The following is a 27,936-nucleotide window of genomic DNA, read 5'->3' on the forward strand; positions in this document are numbered from 1 at the left end:
ACATCTCGATTTATAGCCTGTAACTTACGTAGAGCGTTTACGATGCTCCAGTTAGTAACAGTTTCACAATCTCCATTTCAGTGTTTTCGCCATAACGCACAATCACCTGTGTCTGAATGACATCATATGGGTACTTAAAATAATTATACAAGCCACATATTTAGTACGTTTCTTTGATCGTGCGGTGTGAAACAGTGGTAGCGTACTGGACTCACTCTCTGGAGTATCTTTGCATGTAATCTATGCAGTGTAAACTTGTATTACATGTTATAGTTGTTAGTTTTAGAAACTATGAGCAGCTCATAATGAATCTCTTAAAATTCTATGTTTCAGAAATACCAGAAGAGGTAAGCCATCCAGCAACGTGACTGGACACAATTTCCCGAATGATGCCACTGTGGTATACGATATTCCTATTGAACTGTAGCTCTCACTTACTGAGTGAAAATATCGTGGCGGTAGGTGACGCACTGTTTTATGATTTGTGAAAGAATGAATACTTGCTGACACTTGCTGTATGACTACAATTTACGTCTGGCATCTATTTTGTTGGAGACAATTGTATGCATAAACTTAGGTACACGTGTAGTTTCAAAATACGTGTTCTCCACTTTTCCTATTTTCTTTTTAATGGAATTAATCTGGCACTTGTACCAACTTTTTCTGACAACAAATGAGTTTGAATTAAATGTCTGAACTCAAAGTTTTCCAGTATCGAGTTGACATACTATCAGAATTTCGAATTAGTACTGAAAATTATTTTATTTTAGTATTATATTTTAATATTAATGATAATAACACTCTTTTAAATTTTGCAGTTCGCCGATGCTGTCTTCGGATCTGGGCAATCGGGGTCACAAGGAAGTCGTAAGTTCATTTATTGTTTTCATGTTTGTATATGTATTAAATGCATTCTGTTTCATGTATGGACTGATGAGTCATTAAGAATTAACGAGATATTATTTGAGATTTTAATTCTTATACCTTTTATATGTAATTAATTATATGGAAACAAATTTAGACTTTAAGGCCTGATCATTGAGTGCAGAAGAAAATCCCAGTTTCACAAAGTTGAGGCCGTGCCAACAGTTCCGGTGATTTCTTCAGCTCAATTAGATAGGCAGACAGCACGATAGTAGGTGAATAAGAATTTATATAAAAACTTAAGTAGTAGGGAAACTAAGAGAGAACGCAACAGTGCTTGAAATGACTACTAATAAATTACATAAAATGTGATGACTTTGAAACTAATTCGTGATAATGAAAGAATTAAAACTGCATAAATCAATATTCTGAGAAAAATAATTTTAAATATCTTGGTACGTAGTTTAAACAAGGAAATAGTATCAGCAAGTTTGTTAAATAGAATTTAAATCTGAATCACGATAGAGTTTGAACGACACATTTTAATTGTATAAAATTGTTTAAAGAATCTTTAAGAAATGTTGTAAACGTCCAAGAGCTCTAGAGGCACACTACAGTTTCAAACAGATTGGTAATGGTGGTAAAACAGAGATTTGGGAGCCAGGTGTTAACATGCGAAACATATACAGGGCCACATGTGTACTCTCATCAGAATATATTAGTTCTGCAGAATAAAACTAAAGAAAGACCAGAAAGATAGAAAACTAAGGAAATGAAGTGTAATTTTGTTAAAGAATCAGAAGTTATTGAGAGTTTCAGAGGAAGCTTTACGAAACGATTGAATCAAGGATAAGGAATACTAATAAGGAATACTACAGCAGGCGAATGAAAAAGTGAAGGCAGAACAAGACCAAATAGGCAAAAACTCAAATCACAGTAGATATCCTTGGATGCACTGAAGTTTGAAAGTTTGAACCTATTAGATTCAACGAGGAAATATAAAAATGAGACATTTGAAGCAAACAAAAGGGATATCAGCATTCCGAAAATGAGATTGATAGACGCGCAGACTGACTCAGCATAAATCGCTAGATGAGAAGTGCAAGGTTGTAGAAACTTACATGACTAGAAGAATGATAGATGGCACCTAAAGGAAAATTAAAGAGGTTCTTCGGGGAAAGAGAAGTAACTGTATGAATATCAAGATTTCAGATGGAAAATCGGCTCTAACCAAAGAAAGGAAGGCTGGAAGAAATATGTAGGTGACCATACTAGGGAAACCAATGTATGGAACGAGAAGAAAATGTAAATTAACATGAGGGAGATATAATGCTGCGAAAAGATGCCCTGAAAGAAGTTAAGTCGAAACAAGACAATTGAGGTATATACAGTCCTTCTCAATTATACTAATCCTTAGGAGAGATGGCCACGACAAAATGATTCCACATTGCATGTATGAAATATCAAAAAGGCGAAGTACCCTGATGTTTCAAGAAGAATACAACAATTCAATTTCAAAAGGTAACGGAGTATCATAGGTGTAAATATACTACCGAATAATCAGATTCATGTATTGAGGTGACAAAAGTTATGGGAGTTAAGGGATGGCGACATGAAACAACCAAATGGCGATAGTATCACGTACAGAAGGTATAAAAGGGTATTACATTGGTGGAGCTGTCGTTTATACTTAGGTGATTCATGTGAAAAGGTTTCCAACGTGATCATGGCCGCAGAACGGGATTTTACAGACTTTCATCGCGGAATCATAGTTGGACCTAGACGGATGGGACATTCCATTTCGGAAATCGTTAGGGAATTCCATAATCCGAGATCCACAGTGTCAAGAGTGTGCCGAGAACACCAAATTTCAGGCATTAGCTCTTGCCAGGGACAACGCAGTGACTGAAGGCCTTCATGTAATGAACGAAATCAACGATGTTTGCGTATAGTTGTCAGCGCTAACAAACAAGCAACACTGCGTCAAATAACCGCATAAATCAATGTGGGACGTACGGCAAGTGTATCTTTTATGACAGTGCTTCGAAATCCGGCAATGGCAGACGCGAGTGCCTTTCCTAATAGTATGACATCGCCTGTAGCGCCTCTCCTCGACTGATGATCTTATCGGTTTGACACTAGACGCCTGGGAAACATTAGCGTGTCAGACGAGTCTCGGCTTCAGTTGTAAGATTTCATGATTGCTGTTGTTGTGGTCTTCAGCCCTGAGACTGGTTCGATGCAGCTCTCCATGCTACTCTATCCTATGCAAGCTTCCTCATCTCCCAGTACTTACTGCAACCTACACCCTTCTGAATCTGTTTAGTGTATACATCACTTGGTCTCCTTCTATGATTTTTACCCTCCATGCTGCCCTTCAAAGTTAAATTTGTGATCCCTCGATGCCTCAGAACATGTCCTACCAACCGGTCCCTTCTTCTTGTCAAGCAGTGCCACAAACTCCTCTTCTCCCCAATTCTGTTCAATACCTCCTCTTTAGTTATGTGATCTACCCATCTAATTTTCAGCATTCTTCTGTAGCACCACATTTCGAAAGCTTCTATTCTCTTCTTGTACAAACTATTCATCGTCCATGTTTCACTTCCATACATGGCTACACTCCATACAAATACTTTCAAAAACGACTTCCTGACACTTAAATCTACAATCGATGTTAACAAATTTATCTTCTTCAGAAACGCTTTCCTTGCCACTGCCAGTCTACATTTTATATCCTCTCTACTTCGACCATCATCAGTTATTTTGCTCCCTAAATAGCAAAACTCCTTTACCACTTTAAGTGTCTCATTTCCTAATCTAATTCCCTCAGCATCACCCGACTTCATTCGACTACATTCCATTATCCTCGTTTTGCTTTTGTTGATGTTCAACTTATATCCTCCTTTCAAGACACTGTCCATTTCGTTCAACTGCTCTTCCAAGTCCTTTGCTGTCTCTGATAGAACTAAAATGTCATCGGCGAACCTCAAACTTTTTATTGCTTCTCCGTGGATTGTAATACTTACTCCGAAATTTTCTTTTGTTTCCTTTACTGCTTGCTCAATATGCAGATTGAATAACATCGGGGAGAGGCTACAACCCTGTCTCACTCCCTTCCCAACCACTGCCTCCCTTTCGTGCCCCTCGACTCTTATAGCTGCCATCTGGTTTCTGTACAAATTGTAAATAGTCTTTCGCTCCCTGTATTTTACCCCTGCCACCTTCAGAATTTGAAAGAGAATAAGAGAGTATTCCAGTTAACATTGTCAAAAGCTTTCTCTAAGTCTACAAATGCTAGAAACGTAGGTTTCCCCTTCCTTAATCTTTCTCCTAAGATAAGTCGTAAGGTCAGTATTGCCTCACGTGATCCAATATTTCTACGGAATCCAAACTGATCTTCCCCGAGATCGGCTTCTACTGGTTTTTCCATTCGTCTGTAAAGAATTTGCGTTAGTATTTTGCAGCTGTGTCTTATTAAACAGATATTTCGGTAATTTTCACATCTGTCAACACCTGCTTTATTTGGGATTGGAATTATTATATTCTTCTTGAAGTCTGAGGGTATTTCACCTGTCTCATACATCTTACTCACCAGATGGTAGAGTTTTGTCAGGACTGGCTCTCCCAAGGCCATCAGTAGTTCTAATGGAATGTTCTCTACTCCCGGGGCCTTGTTTCGACTCGGGTCTTTCAGTGCTCTGTCAAACTCTTCACGCAGTATCATGTCTTCCGTTTCATCTTTATCTAGGGTTCGAGTATGGAGCAAACCACACGAAGCTATGGCCCCAAGTTGTCAACAGGATACTGTGCAAGCTGGTGGTGGCTCCATAATGGTGTGGGCTTTATTTGCATGGAATAGACTGGGTCCTCTAGTCCAAGTGAACCGATCATTGACTGGAAATGAGAATGTTCGGCTACTTGGTGACCATTTGCAGCCATTCATGGACTTCATGTTCCCTAACAACAATGTGTTGTCACTGGGACACTACTGTTTACCACTGCTTTGAAGAACATTCTGGACAATTTCAGCGATAGAATTTACCACCCAAATAACCCCACATATGTTGCATTGAATATTTATGGCACATAATCGAGAGGTTCAATTTTTGCCCAACATCCTACATCGGCCACACTTCGCAGTTATGGGTGGCTGTGGAGGCTAGATGGTGTAGTCTTTCTGCAGGTGACCTTCAACGACTTGTTGAGTCAATGCCACGTCGAATAGCTGAATTACGACGAGCAACAGGAGACGCGACACGATATTAGGAGAGATCCCATGATATTCGTCACCACAGTGAAAGTCATGGTTGCAAAATACTGACACGTCTTATTTACAGAAGAATGGACAATCTGTCGAAGGTCATTTAAGGGAAGATTAATTTGTCTTCTGAAGAAATGTAGAAATATGCGATGACTAAGGTACCATAGACAGAAGAAACATAGCGTAAATTTTGATGGGAAATTACGAACTGACCAGTTCTGCCACTAAGCAACAGTTCATCTAATTGGGTATCTGATTCCCCTTCGTGAGATCAGAGCACTTATCTAAAGTAACACTCCTCTAGGAATTTCGGAAGTCAATCTGACTCACTCTGATAAGGTGTAGAGGCTGGTAATAGCGTTTCCTCGAATACTCTTATGGAAATTATATTTATTTTCTTATTTTTTATGTCACTCAGCGTTTTTGTCGCCCAAGAGAAATGATTTGCTCAAACAGCATTTTTGTCCCTCAGAATACACCTCTAGTGTGGCCATTAGTTATCATGAAGGGAGGACTGAAGGGGAGTGGTAGGCTGAGCAACTCCTTGGAGGTAGTGAGCTCTGACTTCCTACTGCAGACAAAAGACGCAAATTATAACTGGCACGTGGGGATGGTGAAAACTTGAGTGTTTCATGTAATCCAGGCTGAAATCAACTAGAAAATTGATAAATCCGATACGGGTGTACGGAGGGGACCACAATAAGTAGCGAAAACTAGTAAGGATGTAAGTATACATTAATGGAAGCAAAAACCGTGAAATAAACACGGATCCACCAAAGACGCCTGCGAAAATGTGGCTTCGAGCCTCTACCGATTTCAGTATGAAATATTGTTATAGTTAGTATGAGTTCATTTGAAATGTGGTCTCTCAGATTGAGTCCTCATCCGTCTGGACTAAAATTTCACCAGTAGCTCATTCTTGGAGAATGTGGCAGATGGACCATGGAGCAACGGGATAGTCTGCGGCTGATGTACGATGACATCTAACGTCGCAGAGTAGTGGTCTACCATGACCACCAAGATCAGCTGGCCTCAGTCCACGGGATTATTCTGTCTAGTGTCATCTGCAAACTGAAGCATCGTTGAAGCGCTGAAGTAGCTAGTTGCAGAGATTTCTAAGGACTTATGAGATGATCCGTGGATATCTGAAAGAAATCATAGCAGTATCCATGCAAATTCGAGGACGACGCGTCGAACACCTCTTTAAACTAGTACGTGTCTTCAGTAAATGAAATGAAATGATCGCGTGGCATTGTTGGCCGGGATGTCCCAGTTGGGTTCGGCCGCCAAGTGCAAGTCTTATTTCATTCGGCACCACATTGGGCGACTTGCGGCCGATGACGAGGATAACAAAACATTCAGTCCGCAAGCGGAGAAAACCTCCGACGCGGACGGGAATCGAACCCGGGACCAGTGCATGGGAGGCAAGCACGTTACCTCTCAGGTAAGCAAGCGGACTGTTCAACAACATAGTAACAAGTAACGGGAATAAATATTTCTTGGTAAGGTGGGTGAAATTTTATCCCAATCAGATTGTCACCTAATCGACAAGTTTACAGTATAAATGCTTTTGTATTACTACGACAGTATCTCATGCAGACTCCAGTGTTGGTTCGTAACTACAAATTCTCAGTTATCTCTTAAATTTATTTCTGGAGAACTTGTGAGCCATTGTTTACTGGAACTTTATTGCTTCTGTTATACCCTTGTCAGTTTTCGCTATGAATTGCGTTACACCCCGTGTAGTGCAGGGCAGTAAGAACGACACTTACAGTAATACAGTGCTGTTTGATCCTAAAGTCTGGTAACAAGAAGAAAAAATTCCTAGTAGGAGAAAGTTTCACGACTCTTCAGAATGTAGACCTTGAGATCGGGATGAAAGTGCACCCACTGTGTTCATCCTACCCTCAAATGCTCCTAATTACGTAGAGGTTCTATAATGAAATTTCTCCACGATTAGTTTTCGGTGACAATTAGTTAACAAGTAACAGAAGTGTTTCTTCTTTGTTTCAGTGACTGCAGAAAATTTGGTGAGTAGACAGGGAACACTACCTCAACAATCGCAGCACGTAAGTATGAATGCTACGTGAATCCGGAAGAGGACGTGGGAACAGGACTCTGATAGTCGATACAAATAAGTAAGGAGTGAATGTCTCTCTAGTAATTCAGTTGCTCGACGCTATTATTTTTCCTCCCTTTTTGACGTTCTTTCGGACACGGGAATAGCTATTTATGATTTGTCTGAAAATTTTCCTTTGCTCTTATAAGATCACTTCAAACGTGTCAAGCTTTCTAATTTAGACGTGTTCTCATGGACTCGTTCAGAAGTCTGTTTTCCTGTTTTGTTACTGTAATTCGAGTGAGGCATCCACACAAGATCTTCCTTGGCATCATTATAGCTTTATTTAGCGATTCCTATATTTATCAATTCTTTTCATTCATAATCCTGTACTGAAGCTTTTCTTTCCTCATATTCTGCTTCTTATTACGTTGACGTCTACATGTGTACGTTCTGATGTTATAATTGTGTTCAAATGTGGTACCTGGCCTGCCAAATTATAGATCTTTTGCTTTTCACTGAAGTGAAAAAAGTCGGGGGCTATCTCATAATATCGTGTCTGACCTCCTTTTCCCCGGCTAGTGCAGCATCTCGATGTGACATGCACGCAATAAGTCGTAGGAAGTCCCCTGCAGAAATATTGAGCCATACTGCCTCTATAGCAGGCCGTAATTGCGAAAACGTTGCCGGTGCAGGAATTGTGCACAAACTGACCTCCCATTATGTTCCACAAATTTTCGGTGGGATTCATGCCTGGCGATCTGGGTGACCAAATAATTCGTTCGAATTGTCCAGTATGTTCTTCAGACAAATCTCAAACGTTTGTAACCCTGTGACATGGCTCACTGCCATCCATAAAACTGTATTGTTGTTTGGGAATATGAAATCGTCGAATAGCTGCAAATGATCTCCAAGTAGCAGAACATAACGATTTCCAATAACGTATCATTTCAGCTGGACCAGAGCGTCCAGTCCATTCCATGAAAACACTGCTTACACCATTATGGAGCAACCACCAGCTAGCACAGTGCCTTGGTGACGACATTCAACCATGGATTCGTGGGGTCTGTGCCACACTCGAACCCTACCATCACGTCTTACCAACTGAGATTGGGACTCATCCGACCATACCACGGTTTTCCAGTCGTCTATAATCCAACCGGTTTGGTTCCGAGGCCAGGAGAGGCACTGCAGGCGATGTTGTTCTATTAATAAAGGCACTCGAGTCCGTCGTCTGCCACCCTAACCCATTAACGCCAAATTTCGCAACACTGTCACGACGAATACATTCGTCGTACGTCCCATGCTGATTTCTGTGGTTATTTCTCGCAGTGTTGCTTGTCTGTTAGCACTTACAACACTACGCAAACTCCGATGCTCTCCGTCGTTAAATAATGGCCTTCCCCAACTGTGTTGCCCGTGGTGAGAATTACTGCCGAAAATTTGGTATTCTCGACATAGTCCTGCATTGTGGTCTTGGGAATATTGAACTTACTAACGATTTTCGAAATGGAATGTTCCATGCGTGTCACTGCCACTACCATTCCTCGTTCAAAATCTGTTAATTCCGGTTGTGCGGCTATAGTCACGTCGGAAACCATTCCACATGAATCACTTGAGTATGAATGATAGCTCCATCAATGTTCTGCCCTTTCACACTTCGCGTTACCGGTACTGTCGCCGTCTGTATATGTTATATCGCTATCCCATGACTTTTGTCACTTGAATGTATATGACTCTAGTAAATTGACATATATCCCATGTTTCCTTGCCTCCTCGGGTTAGCCCATTTTTTGAATTACTTTACCATAATGATTTTGATTTCCTGTGAATTTACAAACATTTGTGGTTTCGGTATTGATGATGTTTTTATATTTATCATGATTTTTCTCTTTGCGAAATTTAACTAGTGATCTTTTTTTTCTGCAGTAGGTTTCAGATGAAAGAGTGGTCTTGCAACCTTTTGTTCATTATTCAACAAAACTGCGAGTCGTATTCAATTTCATTTATCTTGAATCCCGTCTCACTAGGCCTCTTATTAATAATATTTTAATTTTTGTTTTATATTTTCGGATATATTTTATGAAGACAATAGGAGTTTTTTTTGTGACACTCACGTACAGGTAAACATGGGAGCTTTAAAAGATGTGATAGTAAACCAAGTTGGCCTCCAGAGCCCCTGTCCGATTTAATGCTAGTTTGCTCATCAGTCCTCACATTAATGCTATCAAATAGCATTAGTCTATATCGCGGAGGGTACCAAACACGTAATAATGTTACTGTTTTTTTAACCAGCATGAAATCTAAACTACATTTGTTCAGGCACACTTTCACCCTTCTCTATCATTACGATAGTACTTTCACTCCACATAGTATCATTATGGACTATTTGCAAACGATTTTTTTTACAGAAGCGATGTCACTGTTGGTTTTAATTTAAACACTTACCAATAAATCTTACGCAGTATTGTAAACGTTAATTACTTAACTCGGTCTCAATTAAAGTTCTGTTTCCTCGATCAATAGCTTTCCATCAAAACAGTTCATCATAATTTTCCATGGTTTTTTCAGCTCCATCGTTATCCTCAAATTTCATGTTGATTATTCATACACGCTACTCCGCTCCGACTGGATCTTAATGAAGAATGATAAAAACGCACGTGCGCTCGAAAGAGAAACCTCTATGGTTAACATGCGTGTCGGTCTATCTAGCAAAGAACTTGGCCAGGTAGATACTGTACGGTTGCTGTCTATGTGTGTGTGTGTGTGTGTGTGAGTGTGTGTGTGTGTGTGTGTGTGTGACCTCCTTATCTGCTATCCATCAAATAGCTATCCTTTATACTTCCTATGTTGTAGGTAAGGTCTATTCCTTTTCCCAGGTATGTGTTCTGATCTGCCCATTCCTGTAGATGCGTAGAGATCACAATCCTTACTAGAGTAACTACGTTTATTATAATGATTCCATTATCTTTCTTTTATATTTAATCGATTCATTATTTCTTCAGTCTCACTTCTATGTCATTTTGATTTCGGGTATGCACGTTTAGCAAAAAAGAATGGTGTCACTGATATAAAATTTTTATTTTTCACCTTTTACAAAGGGCTAGTTTCACTGAACAACCTTCTGCAGATCAAATTATATTATTCAGATTATTGTGGGATGTAATATTAACAGTAGGTGATTTTACGTACAAGTAATTTCATTCCACCATATTTGGAAGCAATGTAAAACTCTAAACCATGATTTTTTTCTTTTGTTTTGCATTTCACAGGTCTCCTATTGTCAGCAAGCGTGTAACTTTGCAGTGCCTTCCTCCAAAGCAAGGCGTCCAGAGGCGTCAGGTCGCAAAGGTATTGATTCTTTACGTTGCATTTTATTTCCTGTGTACTTGTGTAATCGATAGCAGATGTCTAGCAGATTGTGTATTTATCAACACCGTGCAATATAATTTTAGGCCAAATTTAAAAATTTAGTGCAGTCCTGATAGTTTTGCTACAATGATCCGATTCTTGGCAGTAACTTATTATCTGTAGTTAGAAGACGTTGCGGTACTGCAGCAAGATATACTTGTTGGTGTATTTCATTTCGATAGTTGTGCCTAGCTGACTGCAGATGAAACCAGTACGTAAAGTACACCAACGAAAAGACACACTCAATACCTTCACTCTGCGATAACAATGGTGATGCTACGAATGACAGTGCCACTAAAACAGAGCTACTAAACACAATTTTACGGAATACCTTCACTAAAGAAGATGAAGTGAATATTCCTGAATTCGAATCAAGAACAACTGCCAACATGAGTTTCAGGGTAGCGAAGCAGCTTAAGTCACTTAAGAAACGCGAGACCTCCGGTTCAGATTCTATACCAGTCAGGTTCCTTCCAGAGTATGCTGGTACAATACCCCCACACTTAGCATTCATACACAAGCTCTCGCCCGATCGTCGAAAGATCCGTACCTAAAGACTGGAAAGTTGCACAAGTCACACCAGTATCCAAGAAAGAAAATAGGAGCAATCCGCCGAATTACAGACTCATATCGTTAGTGTCGATTTGCAGTAGGATTTTGGGATATACAGGGCATAACAAAAATGTACAGTACAAATTGCAGGACACATTCGTCGCACGTAGACGAAAAAATTATATCATACGAACATGGGTCTGGAAACGTTTTGTTTCCATGTTCGACTCACTTTCTCCAGCTTATGAATCATGGAAGACACACAAGAACACAACGCACCAGCATTCCATATGCAACTATTTCTCACAGGAGAAGTTAACTATGCCATCCGTGGTCACTGATACATGCGTCAACCCGCCGTCGTATTGAATCTCCGATGCGCGGATGTATCCCTGGAGTATTTCCTACGGTTTCGCAGCCTTCCATATTACGGGTACGGAGACATTTTGTACTAGGGTTCCATGCACAGGAGCTTTCGACTGCCCCCACAAATAAAAGTCCAGTAGGTTCAGGTCCGGAGAGCGTAGAGGCTAGGCAATGGTCCATCTATACCTATCCATCTGTTATTTAGAAGCCGACGGAATCAATACCAAAATGAGATGCTCCACCGTGCATGAAGTAAAGCTTCTGTCGCACAGCTAAAGGCACATCTGTTAACAGACCAGGTAGAACATTCTCTACGAAACTATGATAATTTTTCCCGTTGAGCCTGGGTAGACCAAACAGTCACCAAGAATGCCAGCCCAAGCATTGACAGAAAATCTTGCGTCAACAGTTTCGTGAGGATTGACGTCTGCCTATACATGGTGACTGTGAAAATTTAGAAGATAATCTCGTTGAAACGACGCTTCATCTGTGAACATCACAGTCGCATTAAAATTAGGAACGACACTTCGCTGAATAAACAATTCACAGAAGAGTACTTTTGTGGGAAACGTCAGCTGCTAACAGTGCCTGCACACGCTGTAAATGGTAAAGATACAGCTGGTTCTCGTGTAACGCTCGGCAGCCATGTGGTCAACTTCAGTATTGCGGCTACGTGTCTTGTACTGTGTCGTCAACTGCATGTAGAATTTGCCGCCTCTCTTTGCGGTGTCCTCGTCCTTCTAGGCCTCTCCCGGTCGCGAATGTCAGGCTTAAATGCCCCATGTTCCTTAAGACGACGATCACTGGCTTCAAACGTATTCCAGTCGGATCACCTCCGTCCTATAAATCTTTCCTATTACAAAAGTTGAGCGTTAGCGCCATTTTTGTCGCCTAATACATTCATCAAATGGGCACCTGCCATCTCTGCATTTGTGTACACTGTACGCTACCATTGCAGGATCCTAGTCTGTGATTAACTCTTCGTAGTAACCAGTGTGCTTGCAACGGCCGTACTGATCGCTCAAACACTTGTTACCTGTAAACAAACAATGATGTATGTCGCATGGAAACAGGGACATGTGAAACAAAACACTGGCGGTGCACAACGTAACACGACGTCGCCAAGATTGCAGTTTCTCTTTGGTCCTAACGTTCTGCTCTAGTGTATACCCCATGATTAATGAGTTGGAGAAAATGAGTTGTAACACGGGAACATAGAGTTTTCAGATTCAGTTTCATATAGCATAATTTTTTTCATCTACGTGTCCTGCAAGTTATGCCGTACATTCTTGTTACACCTCGTGTTCTGTGCTAGAGCATTACGAATTACCTCGATGAGAACGATTTATTGACAAACAAATGGCTCTGAGCACTATTGGACTTAACTGCTGAGGTCATCAGTCCCCGAGAACTTAGAACTACTGAAACCTAACTAACCTAAGGACATCACACACATCCATGCCCGAGGCAGGATTCGAACCTGCGACCGTAGCGGTCGCGCGGTTCCAGACTGTAGCGCCTAGAACCGCACGGCCACTTTGGCCGGCTTATTGACAAACAGTCAACACAGATTCAGAGAATATCGTTTTTGTGAAACTTAACTAACTGTTTATTCTCACGAAATAGTGAGCAGCCCTCCTAGATTGTTTGCAAATGATAGTGTCATTTAAGGTCTTGTAAAGTGATCAGACGATCAAACCGAATTGCAAACCGATTTAGACAAGATATATGTATGGCGCGAAAAGTAGGAATTAACCCTAAGTAATGAAAGTGTGAAGTCATCCACACGAGTTCTACAACGAGTCAGCTACATTTCAGTTACACGATAAAACACACAAATCTATAGGCTGTAAATTCAAGTAAATACTTAGTGATTACATTTACGAATATCTTAAGCTAGAAGGGTCACGTAGATAGTGTTGTGGGTTGTGGGGAGAAGAAACCAAAGACTGCGGTTTATTGGCAGAATATTTATAAAACGCAGCAGGTCTTCTAAAACGGCTGTTTACACAACGCTTGTCAGACCTCTTCTGGGGCATTGTTGTGGGTGTGTGACCATCATCAGACTAAACTGACGGAGGACATCGAAAGTATTCAAAGAAGGGTAACTCGTTTTGTATTATCCGGAAATGTGGGAAAGAATGCCACGACTATGATACGCGAATTGGGGGGGGGGGGGGGGGGCAATCTTTAAAGCAAAGACGATTTAGGTTTCTGCAGAATCTTCTCATGAAATTTCAGTTACTAACTTTGTCCTCATAGTGTGAAAATATGTGGTTGGTGCCCACCTACTTAGTGAGGAGTGATAATCATAATAAAATAAAATGAATCAGAGCTCGCACAGAAAGATTTAAGTGTTCGTTTTTTCCACGCGCTGTTCAAGAGTCGAACGGTAAAGAAATAGCTTGAAGGTGGTTCGATGAACCATACTCTAGGTAGTTAATTTTGAATTACAAAGTAAACATGTGGATTTAGATGTAGATGAAAGGCCTCGAAATAAAGTGAACATCAAATAAAGGTGAGTGGAAAATCCTGCAGAAATAGCCTGTGTGTTCCAAAACAAAATATTGTTGCTGATCTTGCAGAGTCAAGAACGTCGCTTATCAAACAACACGAATTTCATAAAAATTCACTGGATGTACCACTAGTTAGCCTGTAATCAAGTGTGTCCTGCTCATAGTAATAATTTACGTAGACCGTTCTTCAATTAAGAAAAAACTGTTTTATCTTAGATCGTCGAAAAGTATTTTTATTAAAGTAAGAAGTCAAAGAAATAGATTTATAGCTTCCTACAACGTACAGCGCGTAGATTCAGGTGCAAAAAAGTACAGATAGTGTAGGAAAGCCTAGACGCATGCCATCAGTAGATCTGATCGAGGCCAGATAGTGCATGGCCAACACATGAAAAACTCTACATATTGACACATTTACACATAACGATACCAACAAGCAAACGCGTTCTTAATTCTTTTCTGGAACTATAGACAACACTGTCTGCCAAGCGCTAGTTACGACTAAGGTTATCGAAAGACTTCCGCTCTTTGTAAGGTGAGTTTTATAATGTTAAAACCTTCCCAAATATTCCTCGTTACTAACTCCTCTCCCCACTTCCACGTCATTGGGACTAGACTGCGGAGATCTAAATAATACATGTACTCCACAGGCTTCTGTACAGTCATGGTGAAAATTAACGTAATTATTAACGATTGCATGTGCTGTTCTATCGGGTAATGACCCGGTATGTGCTACGGCAGTCGTCCTAATCTCTCGGCTGGGAGCGCGAGCTGCCCGCAGCCATCGTGGGAATTCTTATCGCCATGCGAGCACGATGCGCGCGCAGTTCGCATTCTCTTAGTCGCGAACAGGACCGAACACTGGCGACAATACACGATCAGCAGCTGATACTAGAGTTTGTAGTCACGTTCGTATTCTTTGCTTTCTCGTAATTATAACAGTACGAAAATACAATGAATACATAAGACACAATATAACGTGTGCATAGTATTTGACCAACAATTCCAGGAGATCCATCTGTTACAATCAACGAATACTTATCCCAAGAAATGTCATTTTGTCAATGTCGTTTCCTAAGCAAGAAAATAAGTCGTGGGCCGTAGCTGAACCGTGCATAGGCACTCAATGTAGAATTTCCTCCATAAATCTGAACTCAGCGTCCACTCTTCTCACAAATTCACCAATCTGAGCAACATTCGTTGCATTCTTGCTTTCATCCAAAGCCAAAGAGAAAAAGAAACCAAATGTCTAGTTTTATTCATCAGTTGCGTTTTCCCGTCGTTTGCTATTACTTAGATGCGTCTGCAAACTGTTCTCTGTGAAAAAGGAGCTATTTCGAAACCCGGAACAGTCCCTAGACACAAGATTGTTGCGGCAGAAACAAAACATTCTTTCACAAATTCTCCATCCTAAAGTGAGGCACTGTGATAACTTACTCTGATTGGACCATCGTTATGCATGACATGGTTCTCCTCCTGTGTATATGTTACGAGGAATAGATAAAATCTAGATCAAAATCATATAATTCTTTATAAATAACAACAGTAACATTTTAAAGAACTGATATATATCGATATGAACTATTTTCCTTCTCTCTTTCCTGTTTTAGCGCCAGAAGTTTGGCCTTCCATTCCTCAGTATGCAAAGTGATCATGAAGTTCTCATGCAGGAGTAGAGAATGTTGCTTCACATCATAAGTCTTCCACGCTGATAAAATAGCATTACAAAAAAGACAGAAGGTCGTTATGTTATCCAGTAAGAAAGTAATCTTCTTCCCACTGTGGACTGAAGCGTAGGGATTATACAGATATCTTTCTGAGGACCGTAATTCCTCAGCCATTTTCCTGACACTAATTTTGTTCCGCTGTAAACGGCAAAGGGACTTCCACACCGATAACACTAATGGAAGGAAGTAAACAGACCTGTCAAGCCGCTTGCGCATCAGTAACAAATGGGTCGTGTTAGCGGAGGGGCGGAAGGGGAACTGCTGGTTGACTCGCGGGCGCCCGCAACCGTAATAGCGCATTTTCCCACACCTCATCTACATATCTAAGGATATACAGGATTTCTCAGTTTCATTACGACAATCGTCTAAGGGTCATATGTCATGGGGGAACAACCTTCCGTGTAAGCCAAATGTCCACTGATGCTTGCCGGCGATGCCAACCATCGTTTAGTATTTGCAGGCCCCGGGGCAACAAGATTTCATCGAACTAGCAGGGTCTGCTAACCAGGTGTGCAGCATACAACCTACCCCACTAAAGTGAAAAAGTGACTTCCAACATGAGAACCGTAAGAATTAATGTCTCTAATCAGAGTAGCGAAAAGGGAACTTTAATTTGCTCGGACTGCGCCTTACTTGCGGGCAGATGACTGGACGATAGGCAACACACTTTGCATACGGACGCCGCCAAGTGCCTAAGCTCTAGCGCGTCTCAGGAGTGCAGCCGGTCTTAAACGACGCCTAGCGTTTCGGGAAGCATCAGTGAATATTTTTTGGCTAACAAAATTTATTACTTAGGACGCGATCTATCGATGACAGAGGTTTATCGTAAGAACAGTATCAGTTCTCTATACTAAACGAACGGTTTAATATTTACATTTTCTGAGTAGCTGTAGAATATTTTCACTCTGTACATGCTATGGCCAGTGACCTTGCCGCAGCGGTAACAATGGTTCCATTTAGAGCACCGAAGTTAAGTGCTATCGGGCTTGGCTAGCACTTGGTTGGGTGACCGTCAAGGGCTGGGTAGCGCTGTTGGCAAGCGGGGTGGACTCAGCCCTTGTGCGACCAGTTGAGGTGCTACTTGATTGGGAAGTAACGGCTCCGGTCACGAAAACCGACAACGGCCAGGAGAGCGTTGCACTGACCACAAACTTCTCCATATCCGCACTCAGAAACGCCTATCGGCAACGATGGTTGCTCGGTACCGTTGGGCCTTCCGAAGCCTGTTCGGACGGAGAGATAGAATATGCTACAACGGTGTGTTATGATTTAACTGTGCGTCTTTGAGTTTGTTCCGTGCCTGCTGTCAGTCCTGTGTGATATAAAGTCTACATGCTTAAGCCATACTCTACAGCTGGTATCAGTAGCGTCTTTCGTGCGGTGTCGTTTGGAGATATCCTGTGCGTTTCTAGTACTCCCTCACTGACCATTCCCCTTCACTAGAACTGACTGTTTGAGGTCACTGCCAAATAAAGCGCAATTGAAAGCGTATAAACGGGCTAAAGTGCAGCAACTGAGTGACAAATTCAGTTCAGGGCAGCACCAACATGTCAACAGTGTTACACAGTACAGAGGTGATAGTCGTTAATTCACAAGTGCAGGACCACTACCATTCGGCCCCTCAGATGGTACGTCCTTGCATTCCTACGACTTTTGAAGTACCTTGCTCAGACAATTACAGAAGGGCCTACAGTTTAACATGTGCTCTGAGCACGGGGCTGGTCAGAATTATTCTTGTTAGTACATGTTGGCAGAGGAGAAACACAAATTCATAGTACAAAGTGAGGACAGAATATCACTTCTATCCATAGTCTGTTTCTTTACACTGAACCACGGAGCCACAACGTCAACACAACTGTTGACTGGAGCCAGACTTTGCAGTGTACTACGTCAAGATACTAGTATAAAGGAAACTACTTGGAGTGTTATACCGGGTGCAAACGTTAACTGTTTACAGCGCCCAGCAGTGTTGCAGGAGAATATGAGGCGAAATGTTTAGTACGACACACTTGTGGTCTCTCAAGTCATGTTGAAATGTGTGTGAATTCCTACTGAGGTCATCGGTCCCTAGACTTACACACTACTGAAACTGACTTACACTAAGAACAACACACACACCCATGCCCAAGGGAGGACCCGAACCTCCGGCGGGAGGGACCGCGCAGTCGGTGACATGGCATCTCTAACCGTCGCGGTTTCAAGTCGTGTGACAGCCTTAAGTTGGAAAAAAATGGTTCAAATGGCTCTCAGCACTACGGGACTTAACATCTATGGTCATCAGTCCCCTAGAACTTAGAACTACTTAAACGTAACCAACCTAAGGTCATCACACAACACCCAGTCATCACGAGACAGAGAAAATCCCTCACCCCGCCGGGAATCGAACCCGGGAACCCGGGCGTGGGAAGCGAGAACGCTACCGCATGTTAAGTTGGAACAGCCGCATAGTGAACTACAATTGGCGCTCAAGCCACAGCGCCTTCGCGCCGCGCAACGTTTTTAAATAGAGTAAAACAGGGGTAGACAGCCGTTCGGGGGAGATGGCCAACGGCTGTGGTTCTCTAATACCCGCTTTACACCGCTGCCGGTCGGCACATGGTGAGTCTTCGTTGCGAGTGACACGCTGATGCTTCCCTTCAGACTTTACTTCAAGAAAAAGTGAGCATTTTTGATGATTTAATTTTAATACACCTATGTATTATATACTATGTCAATACTATTCCATTTTTCCACTATTTCGACTGTGAGTAGTTACGAAAACTTACATTTAAGGGATGTATAGGCCTGTCTTCATACCGGCATGTTGGTTTCTCTTGGCGTTCTGTCCGCCTCCTCAGCGCAGCGGTTGCGTTACCGCCTACCACGCAAGGGGGCCCGGGTTCGATTCTCGGCAGGGCACTGAGTGGTGTGTCTCCTTCATCATCATTGACACAATACGGTGGCCGAACCTAGAAGTGGATATCTTGGCCAATGAATGCAATACGATCATTTCATTTCTTAACGTTGTCGTCCACCATGTTTGAAGATGCACCATGGCCATTTCTCCCAGCCGATTAGGAGAATCTATAGTTCTAGATTCTATCAGATTGCGCTCAGTGCGATTGCACTGTTTAATTCGGCTTAAATATTTACATGATATGCATTTTATTTGAAAAATTTGTTCGCCCATTTTGGCGAATGAGGACTGCTGCGTTCGATCTGGGGCAAGCGATAACTTATATTTTATTCGAAAATGCATCATGTATCATTCGTAATGTCCCTGAACTGCACGCAGTGAATTCCATGTTATGCTACTGAGTAAGCACTGATGGTACGATATCTGGAATCCAGCTGAGCTGACGGTCCGGTTTAGCACGATCCCATTTACGGATTAATGATCTAGTCCCCTTACACATAGTTGAGTTGAATCAGTGTCTCGAAAAAATTTTATTCTTGCGCTATCTTTACAATTTTCTGACAAGGAAAAATTGTCTGTTATTTATTCCCCCCCCCCCCCACACACACACACAACAAACACACACACGCACACACGCACGCACGCACGCACGCATACACTAACTCACACAGCACAAATTAAATGAGACAGGGAGGGAGAAATAGACAAGCATGTGCAATCTCAAGTGTCCTCCTTGAGAATAGATTTGCTTCGTAGGTAGGGAGCATCTAACATTAAGTGTACTACGAGGCTCCCACTTGCCGTGGCATGTTCCAGGAGCACCCCACGGCCACAAGGAGCGCCACGCCAGCCGGTCGGCACTTCCGCAGCACAACGCTGTTCAGCACACTCGGCAGGCCGGATCATCCTCCAGCGGCATCTGCCCCACCTTCTGCCAGAACTTAGACTCGGTAAGCACCCTCTCACTGCCTCCTATATAGCAATTATACTGGGAGTATCGTGGATCGTTACTGGCATCCTCATCAACACCTAGATGTCCTAGCAAATTCCGCAACAGTCGGAAATCTACAGATGTTCTGATATTTATATGAATATTATTTGTTACGGCTCGTGAATGGTAAGGTGTGTGTGTGTGTTTTGGTACGTACACTACTGGCCATTAAAACTGCTACACCACGAAGAAATGCAGATGATAAACGGGTATTCATTGGACAAATATATTATACTAGAACTGACATGTGATTACATTTTCACGCAATTTGGGTGCATACATACTAAGAAATCAGTACCCAGAATAACCACCTCTGGCCTTAATAACGGCCTTGATACGCCTGGGAATTGAGTCAAAGAGAGCTTGGATGGCGTGTACAGGTACAGCTGCCCATGCAGCTTCAACATAGTTCATCAAGAGTACCGACTGGCGTATTGTGACGAGCCAGTTGCTCGGCCACCATTGACCAGACGTTTTCAGCTGGTGAGAGATCTGGAGAATGTGCTGGCCAGCGCAGCAGCCGAACATTATCTATATCCAGAAAGGCCAGTACAGGACCTGCAACATGCGGTCGTGCATTATCCTGCTGAAATGTAGGGTTTCGAAGGGATCGAATGAAGGACAGAATCACGGGTCGTGCCACAACTGAAATGTAACGTCCACTGTTCAAAGTGCCGTCAATGCGAACAAGAGGTGACCGAGACGTGAAACCAATGGCATCCCATACCATCACGCCGCGTGATACGACAGTATGGCGATGACGAATACACGCTTCGAATTGTGCACTCACCGCGATGTCGCCAAACACGGATGCGACCATCATGATGCTGTAAACAGAACCTGGGTTCATCCGAAAAAATTACGTTTTGCCATTCGTGCACCCAGGTTCGTCGTTGAGTACACCATCGCAGGCGCGCCTGTCTGTGATGCAGCGTCAAGGGTAATCGCAGCCATGGTCTCCGAGCTGATAGTCGATGCTGCTGCGAACGTCGTCGAACTGTTAGTGCAGATGGTTGTTGTCTTGCAAACTTCCCCATCTGTTGACTCAGGGATCGAGACGTGGCTGCACGATCCGTTACAGCCATGCGGATAAGATGCCTGTCATCTTGGCTGCTAGTGATACGAGGCCGTTGGGATCCAGCACAGTGTTCCGTATTACCCTCCTGAACCCACCGATTCCGTATTCTGCTAACAGTCGTTGGATCTCGACCAACGCGAGCGGAAATGTCGCGATAAGGTAAACCGCAATCGCGATGGGCTCTAATCCGAGCTTTATCAAAGTCGGAAACGTGATGGTACGCATTTCTCCTCCTTGCACGAGGCAGCACGACAACATTTCACCAGGCAACGCCGGTCAACTGCTGTTCGTATATGAGAAATCGGTTGGAAACTTTCCTCATGTGAGCACGTTGTAGGTGTCGCCACCGGCGCCAACCTTGTGTGATTTTCATATCGCAGAATCTTCTTCCTGTCGGTTAAATTTCGCGTCTGTAGCACTTCACCTTCGTGGCGTAGCAATTTTAATGGCCAGTAGTGTATTTCATACAGCATACACTCCAACATAATTAAATTAAATGAAAACGACGGAATACGAAGGAGTTATCCGGATGGGCCGGAAACCGGAAGACGTGATGTACATGTACAAACAAGCAAATGATAACAATCACAGAAAAATTGAATGATTTATTAGAGAAAGATTTTCACAAATTCAGCAAGTGAATGACGAGTTCATACACCTCTGGCCATTATAAAAGTAATTATTTGTCTTGGCACTGAGTGGCAGAGTTGTGGGATGTTCTCCTGCGGAATATGGTGCCATATTCTGTACAGTGGGCGCGTTAGCTAGCTGCAAATCCCTGACTATATCTATCAAAAGGTTGTCATTTGCGGGGAGATCCAGCGACCTTGTTGTCTAAGGTAGAGTTTAGCAACACGAAGGCAAGTAGCTGAAACTCTCACCGGGAACGGGCAGGCATTATCTTGTTGAATTTTAAGGTAGCTTGAAGTGAATGGGAACAAAAGGGGGCGTAGAGTATCATCAATATTCCCGGTGTTCTGTAAGGGTGGCGTGGATGATCACCAAAGAGGTCTGTAATGAAAATGTCATCGTTGATTATCACTCCTGGTTGTCGGACCGTATTGTGGCCGACAGTCAGCCTGGTATCCCATCGCTGTTCGGGTCGTCTCCAGACACGTCTTCGGCCTGGAGTGTCATTGGCTTCATTGTCTTCAGTAATGAGTTGTGCCTCTATATGAGTCTCGATTACAGGCGAAGACGTGGCTGGGAACTCCCCAGACAGCGGTGGGATGCCTGTCTGACCTGTTGCAGAAGGGCCAGCAGAGGTGAACCAACGCATTATTGACTTGCTGAAATTGTGAAGGTCTTTCTCTTGAATAAATATTCACTGAATAATTATCCAGTTTTTCTTAATTTTTTTCAGCCCTCGATAAATATTATCTGAATACAATGCAATTTACTACTTATATTCTAGTGCATTCAGCAGATACATCATGTTACCTTTAAATACAATGCGATCTATTAATCATATTTTACTATTCATTATATTTGTTTAATCTGTCTTTATTCATGATTTATCATCTTCAGTACTTCTATCACATCAACAGCACCACTACAGTGGTTGTAATCATTATCATCATCGTCATCACCCAGTTTACAAAACTTCTGGAGAAAGGCTTACTTACCCCTTCCCATCCGTTACAGTCTTCAGGTATAAGTATCCCTGTTGCTCCTGCATATTTTCTGACGGGCCTTCCTTGTATCTTCCTCCGGGTTCCTTCTTGCATCCTAATATCCAGCAAGGAACTTCTTTGGTTTAACCAGCATTAATTCGCTTGGCTGTAACAGTCTGACACCTCTTTATTTCTTTTCCGTTACTGTCATAAAGGTTTCTTCCACTATAGTCCACATACACTTGCTTATTTTTGTGTTTCCACTCTGGTAATTACTAACATTAATCTCCACTGCTTGGTGAAAAACATTTATGTTTTTAATAGTTTTCCCTTGGATAGTCCATGTTTCACTGTCACTTCTCAAATCTGGTGTTAACCATGATTTTTTTCATATACTTGTGTTTTTATATTCCTTATATATACGCCCATAGAATCCTTTGTAACTTTACATTAAAAGCATGTAAAATCCGCCTTTGCAATTACTAATAAATGCCTTTCCTTTCATTCATTTAAAACATAGTTAGTGGTCTAGAATGACGCGTACTTACAATTTTTGTTGGTTCCTGACAAATGAAAAAAATACATCTCAGTATGCAATGCAACGAATTATCTTAAATGAAGAGAATCAAACAAGAATTTTATTTTTTGTTTCATACCACTGGCGATATTTTAAATCATTCATATGGTGATATGAATTCACCTTTTTTCGAACGACTAGCTTTTAATGCTTTAAAAATCGGAAGTTTAAATTACTAAAAGAACTTTAGGATAATATCACACCTCTATTTATTTCTCTTCCTGTCCATTCAGTGGTTTTCTTTTGAGTCCCTAAACAGACAGCACAAACTCATCAGTTTCTTTAGTTTCATTGTTAATTTTAATGTAATTGATTTTCCTCGTACTTTCGAAATTACAATAAATGAAAAGCACCAGTTTGCTTTTGTTACTAAGCCCTTATATTCGTTCTCTTAGTATATCGGTGCAGAAGGACAACACTAAAACTGATCAAATGTGTTCCATTAATATGTACTTCTCCGTCTCTCCAGTTCAGGGATCTGAAAACTTCCTACAGAACTGCTGAAAACAATTTTGGTGATTTGTGATCGCACTCTCCTACGTCTCCCAAAATTTGGAATTTAGCACTGCCCTGATGAAATAATCTCAAACAAAAACATATATTGAATCGAAACATGGTTCTTTAACAGGATTACAGTACTTATTTTATTGAAACTCGCGCTAAAACTCACTGAAATGCTATAAATCACACTTACAATCGTAAATAATACCTATCTTTGCATGCTATAGCTTCGGGCAATGCTAGCACACATCCATTGCACTATGTTCATCACTAAAGTCGTAGTGATCTTAGCTGTGCTGCATGTTTGCGAATGGCACACCATTCCATATAAACAGTGCACAGTTTGCGTTCATACAGCATCAAATCGGGCGACTTAAACACGATGTGGTCACGTACAAACTCTTTAGCTCCTTCCTGTCATTCTGTCAGCTGCTGACTCCCATTCCAGTTACCACCTACACACCACTTCACTGTCATGCTTACGTCAGCGGTGAAAGGTCGCAATAGTGGTTGCTACCAGCTGTACCCAATTTACTGTGCTTCAAAGCTATAATGTGATCTTTTAAAGGGGTTGACTAATAATCTGTCGCCTGGGGTTGGAACTACTGCGTTAGATAAGTTTTTGGAAACCGGCGTTTGTGTTAAGACGGATTTGGAGAAGTACTGGAGAAAAATCTCTTAAGAAATTTACATTATAGCTGTATCTTATATGGCTCGTCAAACTAAGAGAAGGTGAACAAAATTTAACAATGAATGTAAAGTGCATCGGAGGAAAGCATGATGCAGTAGAACTGAAGAGGCAGAATTACAAATAAATGAATATGAAATGAAGAAAGAAATTAGTCAGCTACTGGAACAGCAATAGCGAGGACATTTGAAGAGACTTCATATGAGCAAAATTATCACAAAATAGATTCAGCCCGAAGGAGGAAAGAGAACTAGGAGACAAGGAAAATGTTGAGCATAACTTACAGCGGAAACTGCCATTATAAATCACGTATACAACCATTCCTAAAGATCTCGCTCAGTTTTTTAAAAGCTCATGGTATTCACTGCACTGAGTTGAAAGGCAAAAGGTAAAATTAATTGTGATAAGTAAACTGGAATCAAATTACTACTATCTTAATTTTGTGGTTGTTATTGGCAAGTTTTTATAAAGGAAGGAAATTCCTTACACAATGTAATCGTGTATGAAGCCAGAACATCCTAGACTGGTTGTATTAATCGTAGGGGACATAGATATTAGGTGAAATAGTTAACACTAAAAGTGGTAGGCTACTGATAACACTAACAAACACATTCGGTCTTTCCGGTCGTTATTCACATCACGCTTAAATTTCGAGTTCTTGTGCCATTAACACAGAATGAACAGTACAATAACATTAACAGATAATGCCCTAATTGTGATGCATCCAATAAATTGTGTTTGAAAACACCTTTTTAAACGCCAGTCATCGTAACTTGTACTATTACTCAAAATAAACGTTGCTGCTGGACCAATTTTGTTATCATTTGGTAATAAATGATTACGCCAAATGAGATTTTATTGCTTCAGCCATTACAATAATATATTTTTTTCATGCATCTTCTTCTTTTTCACTTCACGTATTAGGCAAACACCCTGTTACTCCATCCCTTCTATGATCTCCATCCCTTCACGTGTTGACCCACGACATCGCCAGTTGCGATTGCAGTGTTCATGAGACCATTTGGATTCGACCGTCGATCAATGGAAACGTGTCGGCTCTTCGTGTGAATCACATTTCTGCTGTCCTAGGTCAATGGTCATCTCCAAAACGACGTCATAGAGTTGAAATGTGCAGCGCGCCACGGACGCAGGTTGGTGGGAGCAGTAATATGCTATGGAAAGATTGTCCTCCGCTGCCATGGGACCTGTGGTAGTAACTGAAGAAACGCTGTCAGCAGCGAACAACTTGCATCTCTTTATGCTTGATATCTTCCCCGACGGCGATGTAATTTTTCAGCAGCATAATTGTCGGTGTCTCGGGGGCAGAACGGTGCTACAACGGTTTTAGAAGCGTTATAGTGAACTCACGTTGACGTCTCGGTGACCAAATTCGCCTGATGTCAATCCTACGAATCCATCTGAGTCGCCATCGGGAGCTATCACCGCTTACGCAGATCAGCGGTCCGTTGTCTACACGAATCATGTGACCTTTTGCGTAGACATCTAATGCCACATAACTCCACAAACCTGCCAAAAGCTGTCGGATCGCTGATATGTGGAATCAGTGATGTATTTCGTTCCACAGATGGACTAACAAGCTATTAAGCAGGTGACCATAATGTTTGGCTCATCAGTGTACTTGCATATCTCACAAGACGTCGTATGATGCTCGGTGGAGGTTTCCTGTACCACTGCCAGTCATTTCCTTTCCTGAGTGAGGGAAAAACGACTGTTTGTATGCATCCGTACGAGTCCTAATCTCTCCAATCTTACAGCCATCGTCCTTACGTGAAATGTAGGGTGGCGGCAGTAGAATCGTTCTGCAGTCACCTTCAGTGTCTTTTCTCTATATTTTGTAAACATGCTCCTCGCAAAGAATGTCGCCTTCACCTCCAGTGAATCCCATTAGGGTTCCCGAAGCACCACTGTAATACTTGCATGTTGTTCTAAACTACTGGTAACAAATTTAGCAGCCCATCTCTCAATTGCTTTGATGTCATTCTGTAATCCGACCTGATGCGGGTTTCAGATACTCAAACAGTACTCAGCAACGTGTCCTATACGTAGTCTCCTTCACAGAAGAACCACACTTTTCTAAAATTCTCCCAATAAACGGCATTCGACTGTTCGCCTTCCCTAATACAGTCTTTAAAGGCTTATTCCATTTCATGTCGCTTCGCAACGTTACGCCTAGACATTTAACCGAAGAGACTGTGTCAAGCAGCACTCTACTAATGCTACACCCTAACGTTATGGGTTTGTTTTTACTACTCAATCACATTACCTTAGATTTTTCTACATTTAGCTGCCATTCATCACGTGCAACTAGAAATTTTGTCGAAGTTACCTTGTACCCTCCTGTAGTCACTCAAGCACGACACCTTCCTATACACCATAGCATAGTCGGCAAGCAACCGCAGTCTGCTGCTTCCCTGTCCGTCAAAACAGTTATGTACACAGAATATAACAGCTGTCGCATAACACTTCGCTGGGGCGCACTTGAGGATACTCTTGTCTCTGATTAACACTCGCTGTCGAGGACAACGTACTGGGTTCTGTTACTTAGCAAGTCTTCCGTCCTTTGCGCGAAGATGATTCTGGTCTCAGATGGATTGTCAGTGCCAGGAAGTAATCTAAACATTCAACATGTGTGATCAGAGACGGCAACAAATTACACGAGACCTAAATAGTATCATTTTAACTCAATCCCATTCTCGTGCACAAAAGAAAATGACTGCTTAAATATACGTGTACTCAGCTAAGCGGCATTTGTGATGTTACAGTACATTCCCACCTTCGGAAGCTCGTCTCAGAGCTCATCCACGGGCAGCTCAGCAGGTTCCACTGGTGAGTCCGGAACCAGTTCACAAACTTCCAGTGACAGCCAAGGCGGATCTACAACTGGTTCGGAAGAATCTTCCACTTCTACGTAGAGTTCCAGTGGTACACCAGGAAAATCTTCAGATCACTTTAATCCGTCGTAATATATCTGAACCATCTCGCTTTCAGATCGGAAGCTTTGGACAGTGAAACAGGCCACGTAAATCTAAAAACTAGTGTAGTTCTCTTTCTTCAGCTCGGCTCGTCTGCACTCCTATCTATCTTATAATATAGGTTCTTATTGACAATGATCAGAGTGCACATACAATGGAAACCCTACGCAGACCTAAGTAAAACTAACCACGTTGATTTTATTTCTCAAGCGTACTGTTAGCAGTCACAGAGGAACTATAAAATATTATTAATTGTAGCATCTAAATAGCGGATTATTTACAGGTCTGATGATTCTGTACGTGAATGTTATTATAATATGGGTTTTTGAAAACTGTAGTTTAAATACATGTAGAGTTTTAACCATTGAAATAAATAGCTTACTAATGCATAAAAAGTTTATTTCTTTTCCACGTAACAGTGACCTATGAACACGATGATGTAACGAATTTTTTTTCTCGATATTCTTCATTGATGCTCTCCTTTCGTGAGTCGTAAACCTCATTCATTGATTTTATTTGACTTATGTTAATGGGTTATACATTTAGGGGAGTGAGGATGAGGACACAATACCACAATTTTGTTGTGTTCGTGTTTGCGTTCTTAACGTATTCTTAGGTAATAATCATTCATAGCAGACCACTGAGAAACGTATGAAATGCTACGTTCTGCGTATGCTCATATGTACAGATTTACGGTCGAAGTTACTCATATTTCAAGAACTGTTTTGTGTGTTTCGTACAGCTGACGCAGTAAAATAATTGTTCATTAGATTATGTATCAACTGAAACTATCGACGTCCAACGAACACAACTATTTCTCCAGATGCTGCCAGTAGAATTCCATTC

The 27,936-nt window shown here is 41.7% G+C and overlaps 1 long non-coding RNA gene across 1 annotated transcript; it reads left to right on the plus strand.

Moving 5' to 3' along the window:
• Positions 1-815: 815 nt before the first annotated feature.
• Positions 816-27,358, plus strand: LOC126100481 (uncharacterized). The gene is made up of 5 exons (XR_007522181.1): positions 816-867; positions 7,139-7,155; positions 10,457-10,535; positions 19,466-19,599; positions 26,881-27,358. It is a non-coding gene; the product is annotated as an uncharacterized LOC126100481 (long non-coding RNA).
• The last annotated feature ends 578 nt before the right edge of the window (positions 27,359-27,936 follow it).

The sequence above is a fragment of the Schistocerca cancellata genome, chromosome 9 (assembly GCF_023864275.1).
Source record: "Schistocerca cancellata isolate TAMUIC-IGC-003103 chromosome 9, iqSchCanc2.1, whole genome shotgun sequence".
Taxonomy (NCBI): Eukaryota; Metazoa; Arthropoda; class Insecta; order Orthoptera; family Acrididae; genus Schistocerca; species Schistocerca cancellata.